Below are 18,887 nucleotides of genomic sequence, written 5' to 3'. Positions count from 1 at the left end.
ATGGGACAAATTAAAGCTGAACCCAAATATCATCTCTAGCATGACCCCTCTGTCTCACATCTTCCGGAATCCCAAATTTCCTCCTGGGTTAGAGATCCAAGCATTCCAATGGTGGCTGGATAAAGGGCTGTACTGAATAGGCCACTTCTTTTCCACCAATGGGCCAATTTCTCTCGCTCAATGTATTAGCAAACTGGACCTTCCGAGAACGGAAAGGTTTAGATTTGGACAAATCAGCCACTTCCTACACAGCTTATGGCTAGACAAACCAAATCCCCCTCGTTTCTCTGATTATGAGCTCTGGTGTGGTCAAGCGGTGGAACAAAGGGGGGGGGGGATATCCATCATCTACGCTTCACTTCTACACCCCTCGGGGAAGTCCTCTTATATGACAGCCTGGGAGGAAGATCTTCAGTTTCACTGGAGCCTGGAGTCCTGGCAATCTGCCTTTTCCATGGCCTTCAAAGGAATAATAAATACTTCCCTAATGGAAGCAAGCTTAAAAGTAGTTTCCAGATGGTACCTTACTCCCGCGAGGCTTGCTAAGATGTTTCCATCGGCTGACCCCTTGTGCTTCAGGGGCTGTCATCTGATGGGCACAATTGCACATGTATGGTGGGAGTGCCCTAGAATTAGACAATTTTGGAAAAAAATATTCAACATTATCAAAAAAGTGACCGGACACGAACTCTCCAGGCTCCCTGAAATTGCCTTACTAAATGCGCATCTTCCTCTCATCTCCAAATATAAGCGAAAGCTGATTCACTTTATCCTACTAGGGGCGAAAATGACCTTAGCTAAATCTTGGAAACAACCTGGGGTCTCCGTTAGGCTAGCCATTAGAAAGATCTCTTGGATTATGTCCCAAGAAAAATTAGCGAGCTCCCTCATGGACACGAAGCAAAAATTTGAACTAACCTGGGAGCCTTGGACCCACTATGTGGGGATCTCTCTTGTTCCTGGGATTCCCTCAGTACAAACACTAAATTAGAGTGACCACTGAGAATACTTCGACTACTTTCTCCTTTCTCTTCCACCTTTCCTCTTCTTTACCTGTCTTCTCGGAGGGCTATCCTCCACTTCCCTCAGGGATACTGATTGACCTCAACAACAATCCTCCTTTGTCGATCGTAGTTATGACAGGGGGAGTTTGGGAGCTTTCGCCCTTTAAGGGGGGGGCCCTGTTCCTGTGCAGTGTGATCCCAATAGGGGCACGGGGACAGGTTATCCCCTGGCAACTGGCCCAGGTTGGGTGCATCCTGGGCACTTGAGCTTATCTAGCCTTGGTTTAATACGCCTTTATCTTAATTCTAGCGGACTCCCAAGAGGTCCCCTCCACACCTTTGGGGTAAGGATGTATGCTTAGACCCGACGGAGCTGTTTCTCTATAGGCGTTTTTTCTGCTTTTATATTCAAATCCTATTCTTCCTTAAAAGGTTTAGAAGGTTGACTTGATTTGTTTATGGAATTTCGATATCACATTGTTGTTATTCGAGCTTTTTTTTGTCATATATGATGTTTCGGTATCTCTGTATTCTTTTACTTTTGAACAAAATACACCCCTCTGATGTAACACAGGCAGGTTTCCGTTACATCAAAGGGGGCGGGTCACCCATACGTCACGGGGAACCTCGGGTTTCCCCTTGCGTCAGAGGGGGGCGGGGTCAGGTGACGGGTGGCCCCGCCCTCCGTATATAAGAAACGTCAGGCCACCGGAATCCTTGCAGTGTCTCCTCTGCGGAGACAGAAGAAGGATGTATTCGCTGCGCTGGATGAGATGAGCCATCGCTGGAGAGATGACCGTCCGTCGCTGGATAGCAAGAGTGTATTACCACCGCTGGAATCTTTTTTTTATTTTTTTTTATTTTTAATAAAGATATTTTTCAAAAGTGTGTTTGTCTTATTTAACAATTTTTTACACTTTCTTTGTGAAATGGTAGGGGTACTTTTGTACCCCCTTACCATTTCAAACAGGGGGGGGCGGGATCTGGGGGTCCCCTTGTTAAAGGGGGCTTCCAGATTCTGATAAGCCCCCCGCCCACAGACCTCCACAACCACCGGGCACGGTTGTGGGGATGAGGCCCTTGTCCTCATCAACATGGGGACAAGGTGCTTTGAGGGGTCACAGACCCCCAAAGCATCCTCCCAATGTTGAGGGCATGTGGCCTGGTACGGTTCAGGAGGGAGGGGGGGCGCTCTCTCGTCCCCCCTCTTTTCCTGCGGCCTGCCAGGTTGCGTGCTCGGATAAAGGGTCTGGTATGGATTTTTAGGGGGACCCCCACGTCAATTTTTTTTTTAATTTGACGTGGGGTTCCCCTTAATATCCATACCAGACCTGAAGGGTCTGGTTATGGATATTTAGGGGGAACCCCACGTCAAATTTTTTCTTAAATTTGAGGCAGGGTTCCCCTTAATATCCATACCAGACCTGAAGGGCCTGGTAATTGAATTTGGGGTACCCCCACGCTTTTTTTTTTATTTATTTTTTTTATTTTTTTATCAATGACTTTCAATGAGTGTTCTCTGTATTACGGAGCCAACAATTCATAATAGCTGCGAGTGATTTTAAAGGACTTTTTTTCCTGCATAAATGACACTTTGTGCAGGGACAGTTCTAAGCACCAGAAACATGAGCCCCTTCACAGGCATACTATAGACACCCCCCCCCCCCCACGAAATTTAAAGGAATATTACGCTTTTATTTTTTCACTTTAATCATTATTAAAATCACTGCTCCTGAAAAAACGGCAGTTTTTAAAACTTTTTTTTGCATTGATACATGTCCCCTGGGGCAGGACCCGGGTCCCCAAACACTTTTTAGGACAGTAACTTGCAAATTAGTCTTTAAAATTAGCACTTTAGATTTTGAATGTTGGAGTCCCATAGACTTTAACAGGGGTTTTAAAGTATGCTATATACTAGCTCCGTCGAATCTTCTTTATACATTCGACAGACACCATAAGCCTTAAAGACAGATTCTACCGTAATTCATGTGGATTTTCGGACGAATGCAATTTTTGAATGAAAAACGAAATAAATAAAAACGAATTTCGGGAGTAACTAAATAAATTAAATTTTCGGACGAAAACGAAATTCCGAAACGAAATATTTTACTCTGCACATGTCTAGTTATCAATATCAATATGCCAAACTAATTTAATAATACAGATCTTTCCCTATTTTTTATCTGTGTATATCTATATACATAGCTATACTGATCTTAGATATACATATATGTATATACACTAGTGGCGCCAATAGTGTGCGTCCACCATACACATATAATAACTTCCACAGATGGATACAGAACTGTGCATAAGAAAACTTCAATTAGGAACCCTATCCAAGTTCAAAAAGGAGGTGTGCAGATATACCAATAGGGAAATAAAAATTATAAAAGTGAGTATAAGTAGAAATAAATAGATAAAGATAGAGCACACAAAACTGCAAAAACTTATAAAGTGCTATGTGAATAATTGTGATTGATTCCTCTCCATATATAAATAGAAATCTTTATGTTCAATGTTTATACTAGCTCCCCCTATATATCATATACTCAGTCAATAGGAGTGCAATGTAGACCCTATGTGAACTAATTACTATGAGTACCGACTGGTGTGAATAGCACCAAGGATTGTATAGATCAACACCACCTACATAGGTAATGCCTGTAAGAGCAGGCAGTGCAAATATATGTCCAAAAAACAAAACCAAAAGGTGAGAAAAAAATGTGTGCCAAAAACACAATATTATATAACACAAAGAATATACCACAAAAAATGTATATATATATATATATATATATATATATATATATATATATATATATATATATATGTGTCCTAATAAGTGAAAATAATGAAAGCTATACTTAGGTTTACAGTGACCTTCCCATCCACATATAGCAGATAAACCAGATAATGGATAAAAAATACAAAGAATATATAAATAGAAAAATGTAAATTTTGCAGTGAAAAAAAGTTATATAGGTTAAAGTGAAAATAGTCCACAAAAATTCTTCTGATAAACGTCCAGCAGTGTGTAAGATTCCAACTCAGAAAAAGCAAGAAAGGTGACTTTCGTGATCATATAATTATCTTTAGTGACTTCCGTGCTTGTTTCCCCTTTTGGGTCCCCACTCACCAGATCCACGTACCCCCTAGGGGGTTGCAAGCGTATAGGTTCTACTCCGCTGTATGCTGTTGAGGGTTCCACCTGCCGGCTATGGCCTCCACACTCTGCTCCAGGGTTTAGTTTTTCATGCAGGAAAAAGAGGTCTTTGCCAGATGCGATAATTCCTCAGAAAGGAGAAAAACCAGCTTTCATAGTATAGTATGTCAGGTACCCAGGGAACACGCTTTTATTCAGGGCAAACCTTTTAGCACAGATACTTTTTTAAGTCTTTTTGAGGTTTGTGAGGTGGTGATAAAAAAATCAAAAAACCACCATAAAAGATCAAAATTGTAAATTGCTTTATTACAAAATTGCAGGAAAAATACAAGAAACTATGTCATAAAAAATGTGTCATAATAAAAAATTATCAAAATAAAGATAAAAATAAAAATCAGATAGCAATACCACACACTTTAGTCAATATGGGACATAGCACATATGCCTAAGGGCACCATGAAAAACAATATAAGTTCCTATTGTGCATATATTTAGAGAGAGAGCTATTGTTACCACCTCACTGGAGCCCCAGTGAAGGTGTACATAGATGGAGACTAGCCCTCCTGCTCTCTATATGCGCTGTGTTCCCAGAGGACTTGCTTGGTACAAGGCACCAGTGTGGGTAAAAGGTTAAAAGCAAAAATAAAGATTAAGAACAAACCAGTAGCGATAACTGTAGGGATATGAAATCCCAATATCCAACAAGCCTTAATACTGGTAAAACAAAAATATCCGGCTTCCAGAGAACCTCGCGGGCGAGTGGCGTGCGTTCCAGCTGCGCCTCAGCGGGTAAGACAAGCCGGAAGTGACGTAATGTGCGCGGTGACGCTGTACGCGTTTCGTCAGAGACGTCTTCAGCAGCGGTACCACGCACACACACATTACCACCTTATCAATGGAGCCGTACATCCCACACCCGGACGCTAGCCAATCATTTAGCCAGGGAGGAAGGTACGGTCTCCCTATGGATCTTACTGACAGCAGCAGGCGGGTCCATAGTTCCTATAAGCCAAACATCACTATTTAACCACTTGCTTACTGGGCACTTAAACCCCCCTCAGTCCCAGACCAATTTTCAGCTTTCAGCGCTGATGCACTTTGAATGACAATTGCGCGGTCATACAACACTGTACCCAAATGAAATTTTTATCATTTTTTTCCCACAAATAGAGCTTTCTTTTGGTGGTATTTAGTTACAGCTCGGAGTTTTATTTTTTGCTAAACAAACAAAAAAAGATGCAAAAAAAAAAAAAAAAAAAAATCATGTTTTAATAGTTTGTTATACAATTTTGCAAACGGGTCATTTTTCTCCTTCATTGAAGTGCGCTGATTAGGCGGCACTGATGGCTGCATTGGTGGGCACTGATGGGCTGCATTGGTGGGCACTGATAGGCTGCATTGGTGGGCACTGATAGGCTGCACTGGTGGGCACTGATAGGCATAGTTAAGGCGGCACTAATAGGCACAGATAAGGCGGCACCGATCGGCACAGATAAGGCGGCACTGATGGGCAAATATGGGCACAGATAAGATGGCATGGATGGGTGGCACGGATAAGTGGCACGGATGGGTGGCACGGATGGGCACTGATAGGTACCACTGATAGATGGGACTGGTGGGCACTGATAGGTGGCACTGATAGGTGGCTCTGATAGGTGGCACTGCTGGGCACTGCTGGGCACTGATGGGCGGCACTGCTGGGCACTGATGGGCGGCACTGCTGGGCACTGATGGGCGGCACTGGGGTGCAGCACCTTTGCGGCAGATTGTGGGCACTGTGGGTGGCACTGTTGGTGGCACTGCTGGATGGCACTGTGGGTGGCATTGTGGGTGGCACTGTGGGTGGCACTGTGGGTGGCGCTGTGGGCACTATGGGCACTGCTGGGTGGCACTGATGGGGGGCACTTACTTTCATTCAGGATGGCACTGCGGTGGGCAGGTGGGCACTGGCAGGGGGCAGGTGGTCAGCTGTATTGCTGGCCGTGATCGGGACTGATGTCCCGATCACGGCCGCCGGTGATCGGCTTTTTTTTTCTCTCCTCGCGCTGTCAGCGCGAGGAGGAATAATAGCCGATTACCGGCTCCGTTCTGTCACATGATCAGCTGTCATTGGCTGACAGCTGATCACGTGATAAGGGGTCGGGATCGACCCCTTACACGGATCGGTGATCAGGCGAGTCTCATGGACTCGCCGATCACATAGCGCGCCGCGCGCGCCCCTCAGGGGGCGCGCAGGCCGCTCGTAACCGGGACGACGTCAATAGACGTAGTCCCGGAAATGTAGGTCCGCGCTAATGCCGTCATTTGGCAATAGCGCGGATCTCAAGTGGTTAAAAAAGGATACTAAACAAATAAACATTTATACACTATCATGTGGAGGAGAAGTACAGAGCCTGTATTTCCCAATCCACTGTTCAATTGGCCACCGCATTAGCATACATAACTGGGCATGGAGGTATTCGCTACTTGCTGAATGTATTCAGTTTGATATACTGTTACATCCATACGCCACTCATTGTTACGGCGGGACAAAACAGAAAAAATTTAAGAGGGAAGTGATCGATTATAATGAAATGAAGGTGTACAAATGGCAAACATCTATACAAGAACTATTTAATGAACAAGAAGATGCCTCAATAGAAGACCTTAATGAAGGAGCAATGGAAGTTTCAGGTATGATAGCTGAAACAGCTACACCAATGCAAACCAACTATAACCCTACATCCAGAAGTCGATCTATACTTAAAACTGGTAATCAGGGGAATAATATGACAGGTAACAGGAGAGGTAACCAGCAGGATACCTTGGAATATGAAGAACCTAGGTATAACATCCCAACCAGGAACCGCTTTTCACCTATAAGAGAGTATACATACGAACCATACCCACAGGAGGATAGGCAATATAATAGAAGACAGAGATATCCACAGAGAAGATCCTCAAGAGATGAGGGGGATTTTCGTGGAAATGGCCCCCGAGACAGGCCGCCAGGGAGATGGACTGCAAGGGTCCCTTACAGAACCCCAAGATGGAGAGGAGGGAATATGGACAGAGGCCAAGCGAGAGGTGGCCCGTACAGGAGAGGGGGCTACAGGGAAGAATACAGAGAAGAGAGGGAATACAGGGCCCCGAGAGGGAATTGGAACAACGAACACAGGAGAGGACTGGAACCTATACAGAGATATGCAGAAGGAGAAAACGAAATAGGGGATGTAGAGGAGGAAAGAATAAGAAAAAGAAGAAGAACATAATGGGAAAGGGGATATACAATCTAAGTAAAGTGGAATTTAACGAAGATGAAATGAACATTTTAGACCTAGGATTGAAATATGCCCCAGGAAAACCTTTAGACAAATTTGAGACATATATCGATTTAAAAAAATTCATGTGGAAACTCAATCTGAAGAAGCATTTTGCAACCAACATAGAAAGTAGAGATAAGTCAACATCGACTTATGTACAAACAGAACTGAAAAATAAGTCGGTGTTTAATCCACACACACCAGGCAATCAATGTATGGGTGCCTTCAGTAAGATGGTAGAAAATGATCTGAGAAGACTTGAGGAATATAGTAAGAATAAATCAAATAACATCTGGAAAACTATAAAAAAGTTAGGGGACAATAAAGAGGTGGTTATTAGGCCGGCTGATAAGGGAGGGGGCCTAGTAATCTTGGATAAAAAAGACTACCAAGAAGAAATGAACAACCTACTGAAAACCGAAAACATATAAAAAACTACGTGGTAACCCCAAATTAGGGTATGAGGAGAAGCTGAAAAACTACGTGATAAAAGGGAAACAGTTGGGCATCCTTAATGATAAAGAAGCAGAGTATTTGGTATCAAATTCGACCAAAACACCTGTTATGTACTATACCCCCAAAATACATAAGAGAATAAACAAACCGCCGGGGAGACCAATTATTAGCGGGATTAACTCTATCTTTTCAAGATTAGGAGAGTATCTAGATACCTTCTTGAAACCTTTGGTGCAGAGAGGGAGATCATACCTGAGAGACAGCACCCAACTTATAGAACAACTGAGCCAAATTAAAGGAACAGGCAAATGGCTACTAGCAACCATTGATGTAAATTCACTATACACTAGCATTGCACAGGAGGATGGCCTTAGAGGAGTGGAAAAAGCCTTGTATGAACAAACCGACATGAAACACGAACAAGTGCAGTTTATTATTGAAGGCCTGAGGATGGCCATGGCATGTAACTACTTCTGGTACGGACATAATTATTATGTACAAACCAGAGGAGTGGCCATGGGCGCAAGGTATGCACCAAGTGTCGCCAATCTTCTTATGAACATGTGGGAAGAAGAGTATATATACTCAAAGAACATACCCCAGATAAAATTCTTTCGCTGGTATATAGACGATTTGGTGATCCTATGGGATGGTACTCCAGAATCCTTTGAGAGATTTCTAGCAGGCTTGGATAACAACAAATATGGCCTATCCTTTAGTGGAAAATATAATGAGCAGAAAATAGACTTCCTAGACCTAGAGATCTTTAAAATGGAAGATGGCCTTAACACCAAAACCTTTTTTAAGGAAACAGATAGGAATAGTTATATACCTACTTCGAGCTGTCATCATCCTAAATGGAAGGCAAATATCCCAAAGGGACAACTCCTAAGGATACGGAGGAACTGTGACTTGCTGGAAGATTTCTCTGTCCAAGCTGACAGACTTATCACACAATTTGTAGAAAAAGGTTATAAACATGAAGTGTTAGCCAAAATCAAAAAGGAGGTTGGGGACACAGATAGGAGTACCCTAATTAAGAAGTCTATGAAGGAAAAGCGGAAAGTAGATCTAACATTTATCACTGGATACAATACACAATACCGTGCGATAGAAAAAATAGTAAAAAAATATTGGCCGATCCTCCAGGATAGGGATGAGCCGAACACCCCCCTGTTCGGTTCGCACCAGAACCTGCGAACAGACCTAAACTTCGTGTGAACTTTAGAACCCTATTAAAGTCTATGGGACTCGAACGTTCACAATCTAAAGTGCTCATTTTAAAGGGTAATATGCAGGTTACTGTCCTAAAAAGTGTTTGGGGACCCGGGTCCTGCCCCAGGGGACGTAGGTTTCCGTTACATCAGAGGGGGCGGGGTCACCCACACGTCACTGGGGAACCCCTGGCTCCCTTCACCAGGATCAGAGGGGGCGGGGTCAGGTGACGGGTGGCCCCGCCCTCCTAATATAAGAAACGTCAGCGCTGGGCTCTCTGCAGTGTCTCCGGAGTGGAGACAGAAGAAGGATGTGTGGACAGCGCTGGACTGAGAGATCCCCCGTCGCTGGATATGATCATCCATCGCTGGACCCCGGAGATCCGTCGCTGGATAGCAAGAGTGGATTAGCACCGCTGGAATCTTTTTTTTATTTTTTTCATTTTTAATAAAGGAATTTTTCAAAAGTGTGTTTGTCTTATTTAACCATTTTGACACTTTCTTTGTGAAATGGTAGGGGTACTTTTGTACCCCCTTACCTTTTCAAACAGGGGGGGGACCGGAATCTGGGGGTCCCCTTGTTAAAGGGGCCTTCCAGATTCTGATAAGCCCCCCGCCCGCAGACCCTCACAACCAACGGCCAGGGTTGTGAGGATGAGGCCCTTGTCCTTATCAACATGGGGACAAGGTGCTTTGAGGGGTCACAGACCCCCAAAGCATCCTCCCAATGTTGAGGGTATGTGGCCTGGTACGGTTCAGGAGGGAGGGGGGCCGCTCTCTCGTCCCCCCCTCTTTTCCTGCGGCCTGCCAGGTTGCGTGCTCGGATAAAGGGTCTGATATGGATTTTTAGGGGGACCCCCACGTCAATTTTTTTAAAAAATTTGATGTGGGGTTCCCCTTAATATCCATATCAGACCTGAAGGGTCTGGTATGGATATTTAGGGGGACCCCCACGTCAATTTTTTTTTAAATTTGACACGGGGTTCCCCTTAATATCCATGTCAGACCTGAAGGGCCTGGTAATTGAATTTAGGGGAACCCCCACGCTTTTTTTTTTTTTTTTTAATCAATGAATGAATGAATTGTCGGCTAATACAGAGAACACTCATTGAGTGTTCTCTGTATTACGGAGACCCGACAATTTAGCCGCAAGTGATTTTAAAAGACTTTTTTTCCTGCACAAATGACACTTTGTGCAGGGACAGTTCTAAGCAGCAGAAACATGCGCCCCTTCACAGGCATACTATAGATACCCCCCAGCTACGAAATTTAAAGGAATATTACACTTTTATTGTTTCACTTTAATCATTATTAAAATCACTGCTCCTGAAAAAATGGCAGTTTTTAAAACGTTTTTTTGCATTGATCCATGTCCCCTGGGGCAGGACCCAGGTCCCCAAACACTTTTTAGGACAGTAACCTGCATATTACCCTTTAAAATGAGCACTTTAGATTTCTCCCATAGACTTGTATAGGGTGTTCCGGCTTTTCAAATTTGCTGCGAACAGCCCAAATTGTTCACTGTTCGCTGAACAGGCGACCAGGCAATGTTCGAGTCGAACATGAGTTCAACTCGAACTCGAAGCTCATCCCTACTCCAGGAGGATAAAGTACTATCAGCCATCCTTCCAAAAAAAACTAATTTTATCTACAGAAGAGCTCCAACACTTCGCAATTTTCTAGTACATAACGTGATAGATGCCCCTAAACCCAGCAAATTCCTTGACGAATTAAAGGGCTTCTATAAATGTAAAACATGTTTGGCATGTAGGGTTAGTAAGCCGCAACCCTGGAGGAAAAATATGTTTAGATCCAAGACAGATCATAAAGAGTACAAAATCAAAGAGCTTATCACATGCCGAAGTACACATGTGACGTACGTTCTTGAATGTGCATGCAATTTACAATATGTGGGTAGGACTACCAGGCCATTATATATACGGGTACGAGAACATATTAAGAACATTAGAAAAGGGTTTCCTAATCATAATGTATCAAGACATTTTGACTTATACCATCAGCGGGACCCCTCAGGTTTGTTTTTTTACGGAATTGATTGCATCAAACCCAACTGGAGGGGAGGAAACATGACCACCTTGATTTCACAAAATGAAACCGCCTGGATATATAGATTGGGTTCCCTAGCTCCCAAAGGGTTAAATATAGACATAGATTTAAACTGTTTTATAGCAAATCCATAATAGTAGGGGGAGCTAACTACATTAAGGTACCATGACATGTAGATAACTTTAAATAATATATAGAAAACTTCTAGCCCTGATGTATATTACCCTTAGAACAGAAACTACTATCCCTTTATTATGATAAATGAATCTGATACAACATAACTATATGATAACATCAACTACTATGAGACAGTCTGCCCCATTGGGTAACAACACAGTCCTTTTCTAGTATAGCATGAATATATGATCCCTTGCTGGCGTGGGGCACTCTACCCCTTTCTGCCGTTAATATAATTACCCGGGGGGTAACTTTTATGTTCCCCCTCTGGTACTATATTTGATAATGTATGGTCCCCTGCCATAATGCAAACTGAACTCCCTTTGAGTTTTACAAGGTAATATCTGGAGTTTTACAAGATAATATCTGGAATATCTATATTTGAACTTTTACTGATAATTAATATAATTTAATTAGGAACACCTGCAATGATCCAGGTAAAATGTATATATAAAAAATAAAAAATAAAAATAAAAATTAAAAAAAGAAAATGATGATGCCTCTCATACATATAGTATTACATTTTGGGTAAATAAACAAATAATCTCAAGTCCATATGGACGGGCGACTGGCTCGTTCCTCCCAATACATTCCTTTAAGAATTAAATCTCTCCTTTAAATTTACCAGGTAATAGCTGCTGTGGTTATAAACATTGTTTGAAAATATATAAGATAACACTAGCTGATTACAGTTGAAATAAGTAGGAATGATATGTTAATGCTCAACGGAAATGAGATATTCCCTAAAAGCATAAAATTATGTCAAAATATCTCTTTTGTAGGTTACTCTATTATCTTTTATTTATTTTTTATTTTATTTTCCGTAGTATCTTAGCACTTCCTTCTTTTCCTTTTCCCTATAGCCTATCTCTGCTTTACAATACATTACATAGTAAACTTAGGCGAGAGGACATGGTTTCATAATATAACTTAGGATATTAATGCCTGTCAGATCCCTGTTAACTTAGAAAAATATGGTGGTGAATTGACCCCGCCGTAACAATGAGTGGCGTATGGATGTAACAGTATATCAAACTGAATACATTCAGTAAGTAGCGAATACCTCCATGCCCAGTTATGTATGCTAATGCGGTGGCCAATTGAACAGTGGATTGGGAAATACAGGCTCGGTACTTCTCCTCCAGATGATAATGTATAAATGTTTATTTGTTTAGTATCCTTTTTTAAATAGTGATGTTTGGCTTATAGGAACTATGGACCTGCCTGCTGCTGTCAGTAAGATCCATAGGGAGACCGTACCTTCCTCCCTGGCTAAATGATTGGCTAGCGTCCAGGTGTGGGATGTACGGCTCCATTGATAAAGTGGTAATGTGTGTGTGCGTGGTACCGCTGCTGAAGACGTCTCTGACGAAACGCGCACAGCGTCACCGCGCACATTACGTCACTTCCGGCTTGTCTTACCCGCTTAGGCGCAGCTGGAATGCACGCCGCTCGCCCGCGAGGTTCTCTGGAAGCCGGATATTTTTGTTTTACCAGTATTAAGGCTTGTTGGATATTGGGATTTCATATCCCTACAGTTATTGCTACTGGTTTGTTCTTAATCTTTATTTTTGCTTTTAACCTTTTACCCACACTGGTGCCTTGTACCAAGCAAGTCCTCTGGGAACACAGCGCATATAGAGAGCAGGAGGGCTAGTCTCCATCTATGTACACCTTCACTGGGGCTCCAGTGAGGTGGTAACAATAGCTCTCTCTCTAAATATCTGCACAATAGGAACTTATATTGTTTTTCATGGTGCCCTTAGGCATATGTACTATGTCCCATATTGACTAAAGTGTGTGGTATTGCTATCTGATTTTTATTTTTATCTTTATTTTGATAATTTTTTATTATGACACATTTTTTATGACATAGTTTCTTGTATTTTTCCTGCAATTTTGTAATAAAGCAATTTACAATTTTGATCTTTTATGGTGGTTTTTTGATTTTTTTATCACCACCTCACAAACCTCAAAAAGACTTAAAAAAGTATCTGTGCTAAAAGGTTTGCCCTGAATAAAAGCGTGTTCCCTGGGTACCTGACATACTATACTATGAAAGCTGGTTTTTCTCCTTTCTGAGGAATTATCGCATCTGGCAAAGACCTCTTTTTCCTGCATGAAAAACTAAACCCTGGAGCAGAGTGTGGAGGCCATAGCCGGCAGGTGGAACCCTCAACAGCATACAGCGGAGTAGAACCTATACGCTTGCAACCCCCTAGGGGGTACGTGGATCTGGTGAGTGGGGACCCAAAAGGGGAAACAAGCACGGAAGTCACTAAAGATAATTATATGATCACGAAAGTCACCTTTCTTGCTTTTTCTGAGTTGGAATCTTACACACTGCTGGACGTTTATCAGAAGAATTTTTGTGGACTATTTTCACTTTAACCTATATAACTTTTTTTCACTGCAAAATTTACATTTTTCTATTTATATATTCTTTGTATTTTTTATCCATTATCTGGTTTATCTGCTATATGTGGATGGGAAGGTCACTGTAAACCTAAGTATAGCTTTCATTATTTTCACTTATTAGGACACATATATATATATATATATATATATACATTTTTTGTGGTATATTCTTTGTGTTATATAATATTGTGTTTTTGGCACACATTTTTTTCTCACCTTTTGGTTTTGTTTTTTGGACATATATTTGCACTGCCTGCTCTTACAGGCATTACCTATGTAGGTGGTGTTGATCTATACAATCCTTGGTGCTATTCACACCAGTCGGTACTCATAGTAATTAGTTCACATAGGGTCTACATTGCACTCCTATTGACTGAGTATATGATATATAGGGGGAGCTAGTATAAACATTGAACATAAAGATTTCTATTTATATATGGAGAGGAATCAATCACAATTATTCACATAGCACTTTATAAGTTTTTGCAGTTTTGTGTGCTCTATCTTTATCTATTTATTTCTACTTATACTCACTTTTATAATTTTTATTTCCCTATTGGTATATCTGCACACCTCCTTTTTGAACTTGGATAGGGTTCCTAATTGAAGTTTTCTTATGCACAGTTCTGTATCCATCTGTGGAAGTTATTATATGTGTATGGTGGACGCACACTATTGGCGCCACTAGTGTATATACATATATGTATATCTAAGATCAGTATAGCTATGTATATAGATATACACAGATAAAAAATAGGGAAAGATCTGTATTATTAAATTAGTTTGGCATATTGATATTGGTAACTTACTGGAGGTCTAAGAGGACAACCATCACTTGAAGGTAGCGCCAACAGCCCCCAACAAATATTTATATCCCCAGGACCACCCTGTGGCAGATACACACCAAATTTAATTTGCTTATGGGGGACTGTCTCAAATGCCTTTGCAAAATCCAGTTGACTAAATTCACAGCCTTCTGCTGTCTAGATGGTAGCTCACTTGCTCATAGAATGTTAGCAGATTGGTCTGGCAAGAACGATTTTTTGTAAACCCATGCTGATGATGACTACTTATGATATTTGTTTTCTTCAGTAAATTTTTGGATATAGTCCCTTATCATCGCCTTCAATAATTTACAATTTATGATCAGCTGGTATAATTCCTGTCAGCATGCTGTCCACAAAGCTTAGGAACCAGTGGATAACTGTGGCATCCATACAGGGGTTCTGAAGGTAGATTCTCATAGTTGGGGATGATCTTGGTGTGATTGCAGGAGGATGTGAATGCATTATGTGTCATTTTACCGTTGCTCAATAAAGACATTTATTGTACTACTAGGGCATGTGCTTCCCTGGCCGTTTTTTTTTTTGTTTGTTTAGATTGTTCACGGTCCTTGTTTTGACAATTCAAGATATGGCTGCATAAACCCCGATATAGTGAAGGATGCAACACTGGTTTAGAGCTTTTTTGCCTGATCACACCTAAATGCAAAAGTGGTCCTACATATGCTCCGACTTTGAGAGCACAAGTTGCATGACATGTCAAAATCAATGGTTCCCTATGAGAGCCATCCTAACTGGTCTGGGTTGTGTCGGTCTGACTTTGAAAAAGGTTCCTGCACTATTTTGGTCCGACTTGGGCGCAACTTCAGCCCATTGATTTGAATGTATCCAAGTCGGATCATCATCTTAACTGATCTGACTTGTGGTATGCGACTTGTGCTCTGAGGATCTTGAAGGGGAACCCCACACCGAAATGTAGAAAAAAATACACCCACTCCAAAATAAAATAAATACGGCCTGGGGTCTCCCCCAAAATCCATAACAAACCCTTATCCGAGCATGCAGCCTGGCAGGACAGAAAAGGGGGGAAAAGCAAGCGCCCCCCCGGACCATTCCAGACCACATGCCCTCAACATGGGGGATGGGTGCTTTGGGGCAGAGGGGATTTCGTGCCACCCACCCCTAAGCATCTTGTCCCCAACATTTCCAAATGTGACTACAGTTTGCATAACCATGTACCTTTATATGATTCTGTTATAACAAAAGGCACTGACAAGTCTATTGAATTCTCTACAGGCCACCTCTCCAGCCAATGGCCACAGCCTGAACCCTCTCCTCCTAGAAGCCAAGTTTATCCGTTGTCTCATAGCCTTAAGCCCTGTTTGGAAACTTCCTCTAAATCCTCAGAAATCAAGCTCCCTGGATTACCCCTACCTTTGCCTGTCACTAAACTCCCTTAGACACACACCCAGGCTAACTTGTCTGCAATTTCCATTGTCGCTATACCTGGTTATGCAATTCGGACAGTTGACATACCTAGTGATGCGATTCAGACAGTTGCTGCGCCTGGCAATGCAATCTGGTGATGCGATTCAGACAGTTGCTATGCCTGGCGATGCGGCCCATTTGGCCACTGCATAAATTATGCCAGTTCAGGTCATGCCCATTGAAGTTACTGCTTTTTCTTGTTCTAGACTCTCTGGTGATGTGATTTGGACAGTCACCATGCCTGGTGATGTGATTCAGACAGTGGCTACACCTGGTGATGCGGCCCAGTTGGCCACTGCATCAGTTACCCCAGTTCAGCCCATGCCCATTGAACTTCTTGTTTCTTCTTAGAAGGACCTTCTGGTGATGCAATTCAGACAGTCGTTGCACTTGGCAATGTGGCTGGGTTGGCTACTGTATTGATTGTACCCTTCCGACCCATGCCCATTGTGCCTCCTGCATTTTCTTATTCAGGGATTTCTGTAACTTGACCTCACCCTACTTCTCTAACCAGTCTAAGCCCTTGTACACACGGTCGGAACATTCTGACAACCAAATCCATTGGATTTTGTCCGACATATTTTGTCCGACGGATTGTGTCCGAAACTGTTGCATACACACGGTCGGACCAAGTTATCGGAATTTGCGGTTGCCAAGAACGCGGTGACATAAGCCGTGTACGGCGGGACTAGAAAAGGGAAGTTCAGCACCACGTCCGGCACCCTTTGGGCTCCTTCTGCTGATCTCGTGTTAGTAGAAGTTTGGTGAGAGACGATTCACGCTTTTCAGATTAGTGATTCAGATCGCTACTGCTCTTCGGTTTGTGCTTGTATGTGCGTATCTGATAATCAGTGCGTGCAGTCAGTAAGTATTTGTTTATCATTGTGGACTATATCTTGGTATAGTACGCTTTGAAAGGCATTTCTTATTGTCTGCTTGGTTCTGCTATGCAGGTCGTTCTTTCAGGCCTTGCTGTTTATCGATGCTTTCTGTTGTCCATTGTGAGGAGCGGACCGTTTTGAAACCATGTTTCGTCTACGTACACGTCGTAGAGTTTGTGCTGTGCAGGGGCTTCGTGTTGGGGTTCTTACTTTGACACAAGCCCGGTCCATGAACAGGGAGGGGAGGCATTTGTGGACCAAGAATTGGTTGTGCCAGCGTGACCAGTTCTCGCACATGCCTTTGCTCCATGAGATCCGCAAGAATAATCCTGATAAATTCAGGAATTATCTCCGGATGACGGACCCCGTTTTTCACCGTCTGCTGGCTTTGCTGACCCCTTATATCACCAGGCAGGATACCTGCATGTGGCAAGCCATCACTCCGGAGCAGAGGCTCAACGCCACCTTGAGCTACTTGGTGACAGGGAGAAGCCTTCAGAACCTCAAGTTCTCTACAGGCATCTCCCCCCAGGCTCTGGGGATCAGTATTCCAGAGACCTGTTTTGCCATCATTCAGGTCCTGCAGAAGGACTACATGAAGGTAAGTTTTATCCTTAAACATCACATTCTATGTATTTCATGATTGCTAATGTCTTGCATTTCTTTCCTCATTCCCTAATTACCATCATTGCAACATGCTCTAATTCATATGCTCTGCCCCTTTGTCCTCATGCATATTTGCCTCACTAACTTCCTCACCATGCTCTTCTTGGCCCATAAAACTATAGTCTAGTCACTTACCAATGTCTTTTGTCAGCTCCATAGTATTGCTTTCCCCTAAACACCCCCTATAATGTCTACAAATGTGATGTGTGTGCTTCAATTCATGCAGAGTGACATTTTTTTAATTTTTGGGGTTGTGCCAAACTCATTAGGAACCCCCTCCCCCCAACTGCTAGCTCAGCTGATAGCAATCCTCTATCTGATGACTTTACCAAACCCAATACACACTATACCTACCTTTTAGATGATCACATTTATGGATGAATTCACCTAAGCATGTAGTGCAAGGGCCTGCCTCAATATTTTCAAATGCTAGTTTTATTTTGTTTTTTAACATACAGTGGGGATCGAAAGTTTGGACACCCCAGGTAAAAATGTGTATTAATGTGCATAACGAAGCCAAGGAAAGATGGAAAAATCTCCAAATGGCATCAAATTACAGATTAGACATTCTTATAATATGTAAAAAAAAGTTAGATTTTACTTCCATCATTTACACTTTCAAAATTACAGAAAACAAAAAAATGGCATCTGCAAAAGTTTGGGCACCCTGCAGAATTTAAAGCATGCACTGCCCCCTTTGCAAAGCTGAGACTTGCCAGTGTCATGGATTGTTCTCAATCATCATCTGGGAAGACCAGGTGATGTCAATCTCAAAGGTTTTAAATGGCCAGACTCATCTGACCTGGCCCCAACAATCAGCACCATGGGTTCTTCTAAGCAGTTGTCTAGAAAACTGAAACTGAAAATAGTTGACGCTCACAAAGCTGGAGAAGGCTATAAGAAGATGGCAAAGCATTTTCAGATGTCAATATCCTCTGTTAGGAATGTAATTAAGAAATGGCAGTCATCAGGAACAGTGGAAGTTAAAGCAAGATCTGGAAGACCAAGAAAAATATCAGACAGAACAGCTCGCAGGATTGTGAGAAAAGCAATTTAAAACTCACGTTTGACTGCAGGATCCCTCCAGAAAGATCTGGCAGACACTGGAGTTGTGGTACACTATTCCACTATAAAGAGATACTTGTACAAATATGGTCTTCATGGAAGAGTCATCATCAGAAGAAAACCTCTTCTACATCCTCACCACAAAAAATCAGCGTTTGAACTTTGCAAATGAACATATAGACAAGACTGAGGCATTTTGGA

The sequence above is a fragment of the Lithobates pipiens genome, unplaced genomic scaffold (genome assembly GCF_037356315.1).
Source record: "Lithobates pipiens isolate NorthernLeopardFrog02 unplaced genomic scaffold, aLitPip1_a1.2 Scaffold_27, whole genome shotgun sequence".
In the NCBI taxonomy this organism is placed as follows: Eukaryota; Metazoa; Chordata; class Amphibia; order Anura; family Ranidae; genus Lithobates; species Lithobates pipiens.
The sequence above is the reverse complement of the archived record's forward strand: the minus strand, read 5'-3'. Positions refer to the sequence as shown.